Here is a 14258-nt window from a genome sequence, read left to right on the forward strand (position 1 = left end):
CTAGAGATGTGTGTATTATGTTAGTTGTGCTGATGTGGGGTGTGTGCTGACACCGACATTGTGTTCCTTTGGCGGCTGCCACCGCAGCGGTCTTCCCAAAAGACCGGCAAACTCTTCCTGAGGCACTTACTCTAATAAGGAATTTATTTTGCGGTTGGCAAAGACTTTTATTAACAAATATTGAGTACATCAATCTGAGCCATTTGTTATTGAAATGTTACCATTTTGCTTATGTATGATTTGGAATCTGAGGTTATTCTATCTAACCTCAGTCCTCTTCACTATCTGTGGGAACATTGGGCTGATTGCAGAAGACCCCTTACTTTTGCCCTCATTTTTAGCTGATACTGGTGTTTTATGACCCTGACTGGGCCCTGGACACAGCTAACCAGTCCCAGGGCCATAGCTCTGTTTAAAAAGGTATATGCAAATCAGGCCTAATTAGAATTGGCTTTGACAATCTACCTATAAGTCCCTAGTATTTGGTAGATAATGTAGGTTTAAGGACCCCAGGTTAGATAGGCACCCCTGGGTGCACTGCTGTGGTCCCTGGTGTCATTAGAAAGGTAGGCCTGCCTTGCTGGCTGCTTGTAAGTAACAATTAACCCTCAACTCAGCTTTGAAATTAAAACTACTTCCAAAGTCTTAAAATATCTTATTTTTTCATAACAGTCACCCCCAAGGTCTGTCCTAGGTGCCCCCAAGGTTGGATGTAGTGGAAATATAAGGAGGAACTTTATAAAGGATGTTTTATAAGTCCTGGTGAGGAAAAAACAACCAAAATCATTTTCCCTGTTGTAGACAAAGGGAGCCATAGGCTAACGTTAAGAGACTTTATTTTAAAATAATAAAGTCTTATTTTCAATAGAGATTAGCTAAATATAGCCAATATGGTACCAAATTAAGGGGGTGATTCTAACCCTGGCGGTCGGTGTTAAAGCGGCGGCCAACCCGCCAACAGGCTGGCGGTAAAAAATATGGGATTCTGACCCTGGCGGGAACCGCCAACACAGACAGCCACTTTAACACTCCGACCGCCACGGCGGTACAAACAAACAGCACGGCGGTCACCGCCAACAGCCAGGCGGCAGACAATGTACCGCCCACACTATCACAACTCACCAATCCGCCACCTTTTCCGGGGCGGGAGCACCGCCGATAAAAACACGGCGGAAACAGACTACGGACGGGAAAACGCTCACCACTACGCACTCCAGGAGGAAGGAGGACAGCATGGAACCCGAATTAAACATCCTACCTGCTCTCGTCTACCTTCTCATCTACCACGAGTACGAAGTCCGGCGCAGACGACAACGGTGAGTACTGCACCTACGACACACGGGAGGGGGGAGGACGAAAGGTTACGGGCACACACATATGCGCCCCCCCCCCCCAACTATGTACACACCAATGCAGAGCAACAAGTCACAGTGACACCACCCAAACACCCCAGAAAAATGCTAGGACATAATCAAATTTGGAATAAATATTTATGTACCAAAAAGCTCCTGAAAATTATCGTACAACCATGAAAGATATTCACAACAAAACTAATGACATACACATCAGTGTATAACTGAAGTAACAAGTCCTGCACATCCTACGAATTCATCATGTCCGTGGGCCAAAGTTTTGAGAAACAAGGGCAAAGCGCACACAGGAGACCTGAGTCCTTTGGAGAGAACACTGCAGGGGCATCAGATGTAAAAACTACAGGCACCTCAGGGGGAAGGGAAGGGGGGGGGCACCACAGCCACATGAGTCCACGACGCCAGATCCACGAGGAGCCACCATGCCCACTGTACCATCCTGGGGAGTGCAAAGCCACAGTCTCTCAATGTCTCTACAGTGGGTGGGCTGCCCACTGTACCATCCTGGGGAGTGCAAAGCCACAGTCTCTCAATGTCTCTACAGTGGGTGGGCTGCCCACTGTACCATCCTGGGGAGTGCAAAGCCACAGTCCATCAGGTGGATGACAGTCTCCACTGGTCAAGGAGGAGGCATGGTGGGCACAGTGAACCATAAACAGTGATTGAGACGGCGGTGCCCAGCGGAGCGGTGCTTGACAGGAAGGGCCCAGCGGAGCGGTGTTTGAGACGGCGGTGCCCAGCGGAGCGGTGCTTGAGAAGAAGGGACCAGCGGAGCGGTGCTTGACAGGAAGGGCCCAGCGGAGCGGTGCTTGACAGGAAGGGCCCAGCGGAGAGGTGGAGAGACAGCGGTGCCCAGCGGAGCGGTGCTTGAGATGAAGGGCCCAGCAGAGCGGTGTTTGAGACGGCGGTGCCCAGCGGAGCGGTGCTTGAGAAGAAGGGCCCAGCGGAGCGGTGCTTGACAGGAAGGGCCCAGCGGAGAGGTGGAGAGACAGCGGTGCCCAGCGGAGCGGTGCTTGAGATGAAGGGCCCAGCGAAGCGGTGTTTGAGACGGCGGTGCCCAGCGGAGCGGTGCTTGAGAAGAAGGGCCCAGCGGAGCGGTGCTTGACAGGAAGGGCCCAGCGGAGCGGTGCTTGACAAGAAGGGCCCAGCGGAGAGGTGGAGAGACAGCGGTGCCCAGCGGAGCGGTGCTTGAGATGAAGGGCCCAGCGGAGCGGTGTTTGAGACGGCGGTGCCCAGCGGAGCGGTGCTTGAGAAGAAGGGCCCAGCGGAGCGGTGCTTGAAAGGAAGGGCCCAGCGGAGCGGTGCTTGACAGGAAGGGCCCAGCGGAGCGGTGCTTGAGAAGAAGGGCCCAGCGGAGCGGTGCTTGAGACGGCGGGGCCCTGTTCAGCGGTGCTCTTCTGCACCGCGGGCCCTGTTCAGCGGTGCCTATCTTCACGGTGGGCCCTGTTCAGCGGTGCTCTTCTCCACGGTGGGCCCTGTTCAGCGGTGCTCTTCTCCACGACGGGCCCTGTTCAGCGGTGCTCTTCTCCACGGCGGGCCCTGTTCAGCGGTGCTCTTCTCCACGGCGGGCCCTGTTCAGCGGTGCTCTTCTTCACCGCGGGCCCTGTTCAGCGGTGCCTATCTTCACGGCGGGCCCTGTTCAGCGGTGCTCTTCTCCACGGCGGGCCCTGTTCAGCGGTGCTCTTCTCCACGGCGGGCCCTGTTCAGCGGTGCCTATCTTCACGGCGGGCCCTGTTCAGCGGTGCTCTTCTCCACGGCGGGCCCTGTTCAGCGGTGCTCTTCTCCACGGCGGGCCCTGTTCAGCGGTGCTCTTCTCCACGGCGGGCCCTGTTCAGCGCTGCTCTTCTCCACGGCAGGCCCTGTTCAGCGGTGCCTATCTTCACGGTGGGCCCTGTTCAGCGGTGCTCTTCTCCACGGCGGGCCCTGTCCAGCGGTGCTCTTCTCCACGGCGGGCCCTGTTCAGCGGTGCTCTTCTTCACCGCGGGCCCTGTTCAGCGGTGCCTATCTTCACGGCGGGCCCTGTTCAGCGGTGCTCTTCTCCACGGCGGGCCCTGTTCAGCGGTGCTCTTCTCCACGGCGGGCCCTGTTCAGCGGTGCTCTTCTCCACGGCGGGCCCTGTTCAGAGGTGCTCTTCTCCACGGCGGGCCCTGTTCAGCGGTGCTCTTCTCCACGGCGGGCCCTGTTCAGCGGTGCTCTTCTCCACGGCGGGCCCTGTTCAGCGGTGCTCTTCTTCACCGCGGGCCCTGTTCAGCGGTGCCTATCTTCACGGCGGGCCCTGTTCAGTGGTGCTCTTCTCCTCGGCGGGCCCTGTTCAGCGGTGCTCTTCTCCACGGCGGGCCCTGTTCAGCGGTGCTCTTCTCCACGGCGGGCCCTGTTCAGCGGTGCTCTTCTGCCCCGCGGGCCCTGTTCAGCGGTGCTCATCCAGCAGGTCAAGGGAGCCAGACCTGGCCTGGACTCCCTGCTCAGTCGCCCTCGGACCGTGACGTTTCTGGACCCTTCGGGGACGGACTCCTGGCCTCCTTAGTGTCCTCCTTCCCAGCTGGGATGTGGCATGTGGGGTCCACCTTCTCCGCGCTCCTGCTGCCCTTCCGCTCCTTTGATGGGGCTCTCGGGCCCTTGCCTCCCCTAGATGGTGTGGGTGGTGAAGTGGCCGCACATTGCTCCTTGGGGGCAGCCCTGTCGGTCCTCGCACGGCGGCCCTTGTTTTTGCGGGTCCTCTTGCCGGGGGGGGGGGCTGGACGTGTCCTTGCTGCTGATCGATGTGTCACTGCTGGCAAAGGGTGGGCTCCAGAACCCATGCACAACAGTGACACCCGAAGCTGGGCTGGTGGTGGCTGCGGTGCTCTTGGGACTCTTTGAAGATGGATGGGGGAGCTCATCGGGGGGAAAGATGTCAAGGTTAGCCATGAAAAGTTTTTTAGGGCCAAGGTAAAGGGTAGGAGAAGTGGAGATGGAAGTGGAGGTAGAGGAGGTGGTTGTAGGAGAGTCAGGTGTGCTGTCATTGGGTGAAGGTGCTGGTGCTGTAGGCTGTCGTGAGGTGGATGGCTGTTGGGTGGGTGGCTGCCTGCGTTTGTGTGTCTTGGAAGAGGGGGTGACAGACACAGTGGGAGAGGACACAGGGGACGTGTAAATGGCAGTGGGGGTGGTGACTGCACGAGTGTGGACTGTACTGGAGGGTGAGGTGGTGATGGAAGCACTGGCTGATGTTGGGGTGCATGCAGGTGTGAGTGTAGACGTCACAGGGAGGGAGGAGGGAGACGAGGAGGAGGGGGACACAGGGGTGGCAGTGGCTGTTGGCATGTCTGCATCTGGGTGTTGCTTGGGTGAGTGTTTGTGGGATCTGTGGTGCTTGTGTTTGGATGAGCTGCTCTTGGGTGTTGAGGTGTGTGCAGGCTGGTCTGATGGTGTGGATGGGATAGGCTGAGGAACAGGAGACAGAGAAAGGCTGGAGGCAGTAAGAAGAGGGAGGCTGGAAACAGGGACAATGGCTGCCGTCAGTGCTGAGGCCAGAGCAGTGAACGCTCGTTGATGGGCAGCCTGACTCGAATGAATGCCCTCCAGGTACGCATTGCTCTGTTGCACCTCCCTTTGCACACCCTGGATGGCATTCAAAAGGGTCGTCTGCCCAACAATGAGCGTCCTTACCAGGTCAATGAGCTCCGCACTGAGGGCAGCAGGGGCAACAGGGGCAGGGGCTGAGGTGCCTGGGGCGAAGGAGACGCGCGCCTTCCTGGGCGAACGGGCACGGAGCGAAGACTGAGGGGCTGCTGGGAGGGCGGGGCTGGTGCGCTGGGTGGCGGCTGTACCTGTAGAGGCGGGGGGCACGGATGTTGCCGCCACCGCTAGGGAGCTCCCATCCGAGGACGTGTCGCTTTCGCTGCTCTCACCAGCGGTCCCCGTCGTGGTGCTCCCCTCGCCCTCCGGATCACTGGTGCCCTCGGTGTCTGTTCCTGGGCCCACCGGGGCCTTGTGTCCTGCAGCTCCCTCGTGCTCCGATGCCAAATCTCCTCCGCCTGATGATGCTAATGCACACATGCACAAGAAGATGAAGAGAAAGGGTGGGGGGAGAAAAAAGAAGACCAGGTTGAGTGCATGCAATGTCAACACCGTTGGCGGAGAAGACAGACACAGGAGCCTAATGCACTAAGCCGCGCATTCGGGGTACACTACTCAGTACTACTGACTAGGACAACAGGCCAAGAGACGTCAAACGCGCACATGGGAGATGCTGGACCTTCAATGGCTGTACTTGTCACCCTACCGAGGTGGGGGCCGGCGGGCACAGGGCCATGCCTAAGGGAGAGGACTACACTACAGAAAGCGCCCTGGCCTAATGTCACCCACAGCCCTCCTCCCCCACCCAGACGCCTCCACTGCGCAGAAAGATAGGAGAATGTGCTGATACTCACCCCCTTGTGTCTGCTGTGATGTCTTAAAGCGCCCATCCAATTCTGGGTAGGCCACCGCCAGGATCCGGGACATCAGGGGGGTCATGGTGCGACTGGCACCCCTCCTAGGTTGGGAGGCCATCCCCAGCAGTGTTTCTGCGGTCTTCCTTGTTCCGCGGCGGATGTCCTCCCACCTCTTGCGGCAGTGGGTGCCCCGTCTGTTGTGGACCCCCAAGTTCCGGACTTCCTTGGCGATGGCACGCCAAATCTCGAACTTCTGATGGGCGCTGACCTATTTGACATGTACAGGGTGGAAAGGAGGAAATCATCAATGACCTGCATGTTAGATGTGATTGGCCCCCCCCACCAACTTTGCCATATGGCACATGCTCTCATCTGTCGGGCGTTGCACTCCTCATTCGCCCCCCACCCCACCAACTTACATCCCCCCCAATCCACACAGGCATAGCCCATTCCATGTGCACCCGGTGTACTCACTTGTTGGTCTGGAGGACCGTAGAGTAGCGCATACTGGGGGAGGACCCCATCCACGAGCTTCTCCAACTCTTCAGACGTGAAGGCAGGGGCCCTTTCCCCAGTCGCAGCAGCCATTGTATCTTCCAGACCGAGGTCACAGCAGCACTTGCAGTATAGGTCCTCTCCTGTGGATGATCAGGTCTCGAGTGATTAAGCAGATAGAAAATGGCGGTCACGCCCGCGGCGGTGCGTACCGCGGCGGTGCGTACCGCGACCGCCGCCGCACTTCGTCATTGGCTCCTGAAACCCATAGGCTTCAATGTTAACCAATGCGGCTTTGCGCCGCGGTCTTCGACCGCCTACCGCCACGGTGTGCCCCGCCAGCGCATTGACCTCACATCCCATTGTCCCACTTCACAGGTCAGGCAGCCGCCATTTCAAGGGCCTACATGGCTTAATTTTGACTGCGAAACACAGTCCTAGGCCTTGCATTGCCACACATACACGCCTTTCAAACCATTGCCATTCTTTAACTGTGCAAGCTGTCTGTAGGTACCTGTGGTTTGGCTGACTCTGTGCTCCATGTTGTCCTTCCTAGGCACCGTCCGCTGGGACTTGCGATGAGAAGGAGGAATCCTCGCGTGTACCGACCGCTGGTGGACCTGTCGACAATGGAAGAACTCCATATAATACTTCGATACAGACTTGACCGTGCCACTATCCATGAACTGTGTGCCCAGCTGGAGCCAGCCCTGATGTCCCCCATCCGCCAACCCACAGGGATTCCCCCTCTGGTGCAGGTTTTGTCAGTCCTCCACTTTTTGGCAAGTGGGTCATTCCAGACCACAGTGGCTATGTCATCTGGAATGTCTCAGCCTATGTTTTCAAAGATTTTGAGTAGAGTGTTGTCTGCCCTGATGAAACTCATGCGGAGCTACATCATTTTCCCAGAGGAGGGTAACTTGCCTACAGTGAAGGGTGATTTCTATGCCCTTGGACATATCCCCAACATCATTGGTGCCATTGATGGGACCCATGTGGCTTTGGTACCCCCAAAAGACGATGAGCAGGTGTACCGAAACAGAAAAAGTTATCATTCGATGAATGTCCAGGTGGTCTGTTTGGCTGACCAGTACATCTCCCATGTAAATGCCAAGTTCCCAGGGTCAGTGCATGACGCGTATGTGATGCGAAATAGCAGCATCCCCTATGTGATGGAGCAGCTACAGAGACAACGTGTGTGGCTAATAGGTGACTCTGGTTACCCCAACCTGCCTTGGCTACTGACCCCAGTAAGGAATCCCCGGACCAGGGCAGAGGAACGGGACAATGAGGCCCATGGGCGAACTAGGAGGATCATCGAAAGGACCTTTGGCCTCCTGAAGGCCAGGTTTAGGTGCCTGCATATGACTGGGGGATCCCTGATGTACTCACCAAAGAAGGTGTGCCACATCATCGTGGCCTGCTGTATGCTTCACAATCTGGCATTGCGACGTCAGGTTCCTTTCCTGCAGGAGGATGGTGCAGATGGTGGTGTTGAAGTAGCTGTGGAGCCTGCGGAGAGTGAAGAGGAGGAAGACTCAGAGGACGACACAGACAACAGGGACAGAGTAATAGCACAGTATTTCCGACTAGCACACAGGTAATAATCACCCATGCCATTTTACATTTCCTGAAAGCCTCCTGCATCTCAACTTTGTCGGTTTCCCCCCAGACCTATGAACATGATGTTTGATTTTCCCTTCCCTTTTCTGTGCTGTATGAGCCACTGCGTGACCTCGGCTTGGTTGGCCCATGGACTAATGCTAAGTTACTTCGGTATGTGTAATTCACAATGTTCACAATACGTAATTGATATGTAATGTGTCATAAATTTGTAAATAAGACAGGCTGAGTCCTGATTGATTTCAGTGCAATGTGTGATTTATTATTAGTGCATAGATATTGGTACATGATAGTGAAACAGTGATGGGTGGGGGTGGAGTAATGTCCATGGCGGAGTCCAGTTCTCAGTCTCACAGGTGCATTGTCCATATGCCTGTGGCAGGATGGAGCAGGGGCAGTTCAAGGTTTGACAGGGTGGCAATGTGGGACAGTGGGAGGACTTCAGGGGGTATGTGATGCTGGCGGGGGACTTGACATCCTACTCTGTCGTTTTTTTTTATCTCAGGCTCCTTTTGCGGGGCGGTTGTTGTTCAGCAGGAGGTGGGGTTCTGGTGGGCTGTCGTTGTGGTGGGGCCTCCTGTCCACTAGCGCCGGCGGAGGTGGTAGGCTGTTCCTGTTCCTGGCTAGTGACAGGGGCCCTGTGTGATGCCACATGGTCCCGAAACGTGTCCTCTATGCGGTTCAGGGCCTGGACTATGCTCCCCATAGCGGTTGAGATGCTGCTGAGTTGGTCGCTGAACCCCATGTAGCGTTGCTCCTGCTGTGCCTGGATCTCCTGGAACCTGGCCAGTACCGTCGCCATCGTCTCTTGTGAGTGGTGGTAGGCAGCCATGATGGTGGTGAGGGCCTCTTGGAGAGTGGGTTCCCTGGGCCTCTCCTCCCCCCCCTGTCGCACAGCAGCCCTCCGAGTTGCCCTGTTTCCCTGGGCCTCTGTCCCCTGGACGGTGTGCCCACTCCCACTGCCCCCAGGTCCCTGTTGTTGTTGGGTTGGTGGGTTACCCTGGGGGCCCTGTAGTGGTAGACACACCGCTGCTTGACCTGTCCTAGAGACAGAGGCATGGGCCCGCTGGGTGGGAGCTGTGCGGTTGTTCCCAGAGGGGGTTGGGTCTGCAGTGGCCTGTGTCTGGGTGAGGGGAACTGACTGCCCAGAGGTCCCCGATGGTCCGGGCTGGTCGTCAGGTTCCAGGTCGACAGAGCTGCTGTCATCACTAGTGGCCTGTTCCGGGGGTGGGATGGACATTTCTGGTCCCTCCTGACCGGTGTGTTGTCGTTCGGGTCCTGCATGGGGTAAGAGGGTATGGTTATTGTTTCTGTGTGTGCATTAGCTTGCGTTTTATGGGTGCCCTTGTCCCCCAGTGCTGGCATTCCCTTGGGGGAGGTGTTGTGAGGGTGTTTTGTGGGGGGGGGTGATGGTTATGTGCAGTGGTCATGCTTAGGTGATGGGTGTCCATAGTTTGGGGGTGGCATGCAGGGGTTGGTGTTGGGTGGGTTGTTCTGGGGAGACATTCTCAGGGAGGATGTGTGCTGGGGGGTTGGGGGTGAGGGTGGGGGTTAGCATGCTGGGGGGGGGTGAAGTGGTTGGCCTTGTACTTACCAGAGTCCATTCCTCCGTGTACTCCAGTGAGGCCATCAGGATGCAGGATGTTGAGTACCTCTTGCTCCCATGTTGTGAATTCGGGTGGAGTGGGTGGGGGTCCCCCGCCAGTCTTCTGCACTGCGATGTTGTGTCGCGAGACCATCGAGCGCACCTTCCCCCGTAGGTCGTTCCATCGTTTGCGGATGTCCTCTCGATTTCTGGGATGCTGTCCCACCGCGTTGACCCTGTCCACGATCCGCTGCCAGAGCTCCGCCTTCTTTGCTATGGTGGTGTGCTGGACCTGTGAGCCGAAGAGCTGGGGTTCCACTCTTATGATCTCCTCCACCATGACCCGGAGTTCTTGGTCCGAAAAGCGTGGGTGCCTTTGTGGTGCCATGGGGTGGTGTGTATGAGGTGTGGGGTGGTGTATGTGATGATGTGTGTGTTGGTGTGTGGTGCTTTGTGCTTCTATGTGGTGTGTGTGATGTTGCGGTGTGCCTCTGTGTGTCTGGCTATCTATTCTCTGATGTGTCTCTCTCTCCTTCGTCTCTGGTTTTTGTTGGTAGGGGTTTGTGGGTGATGTGGGTGTGTGTTTTATATGGTATTGGATGTGTGGGAGTGGTGTGTGTATGTGTTTCAGGTGTGTGCCTTTCAAATTGTCCAATGTGGTAGGGGTTTGTAAAGGTGTGTGTATTTTGACCGCGGCGGTGTCTACCGCCAATGGAATACCGCGGTTGAATGACCGCCGCGTCGATTTGCCGGTCATAATGGGATGGGCGTATTTCTGTTGGCGTGGCGGTGGAGGTTTGGTCTTCTCCAGTTTATTGCTGGCCGCTGATGTGGCGGACTGCAGTGGAGGGCAGATTTTCGGAGGTTTTGCAGTTGTGGGTCAGAATGTCTGTGGCGGCTGGCCGCGGCGGTATTGTGGCGGCCTTCTGACCGGCGGTAAGCGGCTTTTACCGCCGAGGTCAGAATGACCCCCTAAATGTTCTAACTCCAACAACTTGCCAATGTTGAAGTTAGTATAACTAACACAGTGAAAGAGTTTTACAACTCTTTCTGAGAGTTACCAAATTCAGCCCTATGGTGCCCCTTTCTGTTTGGTCAGCCTCTGGCAGCCTGTGCTAAGGTACCTTAATGAGGTATGAAGTAGCCTGGGCTGACACAAAGGAAGCATCTTGTGGGTGGAGTACTGCTACTGTAGGAGGCAGAGCAGGATGGAGTAACAGTAGCCAAACTGTTCTTCAAAGGAGGCAAAGCCATTTGGGACAGAAATTGGACCTTACCCATTTTCTGCAACCCCGGACAGATGGGAGCCCCACTGATTAGATTAGGAGAGGGCAGGAAGGGGGTGTTGAAAGACACTTAGCCACCCAAAGGATGGACTCACCCAGATCTAAACTCTAAGGATGAATTTGTTCCATCTTGGATTGTTAGATTATGTTGCTTCCAGGAAGTGGTCACCTCAGAGGGTGGTGGTCAGCACTCTACTGGACAGGAGAACCCTCTGCCTCCCATCCGCAGGAGCAAGGATAAATATGGCAGAGCTGCCCAACAATTCAGATCCCTGCTGGAAGAAGATTCTGAAGATGAAGGACTGCCCGGCTGGACCCTGGGCCTGCACCTGGAGACTGCACTCACTAGCACTGCACCAACTGCACACTTTGGGCTTCACCAAGAAAAAGACTTTGCCTTGCTTCTGCCACTCCAGGAGTATACTCTCTGTAAGCTACCAGTACAAAGGAGCTGGCCAGAGTCCCCTGCATCAAGTCCTGCAAGAAGGCCCAGCTGACCAGTTTCCAGTGGCCATTTGAGGATTGTGACAAGGTGCATTCTGGGAACTGTAGTCCCAACTGCCAAAGAACAACTAAGATCTTCTGGAACCTTGGCTCAAGTTTGTGGATACTTCAAGGACCCAAAAAAGACATCTGGAAGAAGATCCAGAGGTTGAAGAAGTTTGGAAAAACATTTGTGAAAATCTCCATAAATTGAAGAGTTGCATTGTGGGAGTTATAGTCCAGGACCGCCAAGAGGCAAACATGAACCTCTGAACCCTTGGCTGATGCAGTGGAACACTTTCCTGAATCCAGAAACACTTCAGAAAATATGTGTAACAGTGTAACATTGTGGGTGGCCTGAACTCTGGACTTTGTCCTTGCCCAATGTGACCTTTTTTTTTAACCCTTTGAGCGCTATTTGCCTCTCAGCGCTAGTCTTACTTTTAATCTTTAAAAATTCATATCTCTGATTCCCTACATTGGATTTAGTCATTTTAGTGTCAAATGTAGATTTTCCTAGTAATTTATGAAGGAAAGTCTTAATTTTACTAAAGACACGGAGGCGAGTAGTATGCTTAGTCTTTTCTTTATTTTTAATAGCAGCTGCAGTCAAGAACAAAAAATACTGATCCCATAAGGCTAACGAAAACGGCCAATGAGGATCAAAACGTAGTTCTAAGTAATGCACCAATCACTAACAATCTATGCTAATAATACCTATCTTGACTGGGAACAGCCCTCTTTTCTTGCTGCTCGCAGTCAAGATAAGTACAACTTCTCAGAAAACCTATCACAGAAACTCCTTTTTAGGGGGTATCGTAAAAGACTAGTAAAAAGATAATTGAAGAGGGCCTAGTATTGTCCCAGGGAAGTGTTGCTTACTCCAAAAGAGAAAAAGTATTAAGGGCAATTTGGTGAGAGCATCCACTCTCCCGAGAAAATCGTACACTCCGTGGATTACCTCCTTTGCTGGGCCATTTAAAATGTGGCCAGTGCAGAGTCTGCGCAATTACTGATGAATCACAGGAATTTATTGATGAGAATGCCAAGAGCACTCTGAAACCATTTTCTAATTGAAATACCAGCAACACGATTCATGCCATTACATGCCCATGTTATTTAATGTACATTAGGCAGACTATACAAAAGGTGCATGTAGGAATATGCCAACAAAGGAGCTACCCTAGGTGTAACAACAGTCTGCCCCATTAATGGAACATTTTGTACAGCACAACCATAGTGAGGATGAACATTGCTGGCAGATAATCACTGTTGTGAACCAGTCGAATAGAGGTCGGAGTATTTCCACAATGGTGAACAAACAGTAACTCAAATGGATTCTTCATGCAGATAGTCTACACACAGGAATGAAAAAATGGAAGACTCGACATGCCTATTGAGTTACATGCTACTCTCTGATTGAATTTTCCACAGTCAATGGAACTGGTCGCAGCCATTACACAGGATGAGACTGGTTCTTCTGACTGATTCACGTTTCTAAGATACTTGTGTATATATCAGTTGCAGGAATGGTTCCAGTACAGCCCCCTGAATGTGGGTCGTAATATCTATATGCCGTCTGTCTAACGTGCAGCTGTATTTGCTTAGTTTCATCTTCTCATTTGCCTTAAAAAGACCTGACAAAATGTTTCTGTCTCACATTTAAAAAAAAATATATATATATATATATATATATATATATTTATTATTCTTTAGTAATTATACTTTTGATGTCAGTTTCCAGATCAAGCTTTTGATTGCCCCTCTCTATTGTGTACCTAGGATCTTTGGCACCGCACCCAACGCACCTTGACCGTTTGTTGACACACTAATTCTCCTGTGCCTTTGGCCCTGGGTGTGATACCACCCAGATGCCCAATTCCTCATGGGCTGGTTCCTTTATTTTCCCTGTCGGGTTTGATCAGGCGCGTTATCTTGCACCCGCTGTTTCTCCGGGCATTTGATGTCCCGGGCAATCCTCCGGTGAAACGTACATTGTTTGTTCGGATTCTCTTCCGGACTGCTGTCATGCATGCTGCCCCTTGTGGGGTGCAAGTAGCCGACCATATTTTGTACCATAGTACGGCTTCAGACTAATACACAATGGGTACTTAATGTGCGTTCTCTTTATACCGTTTTTAGAGGCAGTAAGTGCCCCGACGCAATCTTTCATAGAAACGACCACTGGTAGCCCGGATTCTCTTGCGGACTTCCTCCTAGCATGCCGCCCACTTTAGGGTCTAGAAAGGTATCCATTTTTTGTAGCACGTTTTTGTTCCTGATTGGTACACATTGGATCCTTAATGAGCGATCTCTTCATTCTATTTGCAGAGACATATGAGATTATCTCTCTCTGCCGCATAATTTGGACAGATGCAGCACGTCGTTCTCACACTTTGATGTTTTACTGTCGTGCCATGTCGCATTCCCCTTGAAATTGACTCGCTGTCAACACTCGTCTGTGCTCATTACCACCATCTGTACAGGTATTTTACAAGTTTGTCTGTAAGGGTTTCTTTTGAGTTGCCCTTGGCTGTGACAGTGGTTGTGGGATTGGCTGTATTAGATGCGTACCGTGTATGTGTATTGCGGGAGGGATGCGTAACGCCATAACGATATATTTTAATAATATAGCATCAACGAGTTCTACTGTTGTTTGGCAATTGTGAATTTATGTGCTCACAGGGTCACGTTTCAATGCGCTTCATATTGCAACTGTGGTCATTATGACAATTTAATATAATTATTTGTTTTTATTTTTGACGATAAGTAATCCTATGTTGTCTTATATTTCATTTTTTTTCTTTTTTTAATAGTTTTTTTGGTCATATAAATAGCTGTACCGCAGTCATAAATGTTTTACTGTCCTGACGATGATCCTTAAATTTAGCAAGGATCGAAACGGCTTTGACTCCGCACACTGACTCTGTACTGTATATATAAATTAGCAGGGCTGATTTGTGGTTGTGTATATTGTGACACATATGTATCAATTCTTTTGACT

This window comes from Pleurodeles waltl, chromosome 1_2, assembly GCF_031143425.1.
Source record: "Pleurodeles waltl isolate 20211129_DDA chromosome 1_2, aPleWal1.hap1.20221129, whole genome shotgun sequence".
Lineage (NCBI taxonomy): Eukaryota > Metazoa > Chordata > Amphibia > Caudata > Salamandridae > Pleurodeles > Pleurodeles waltl.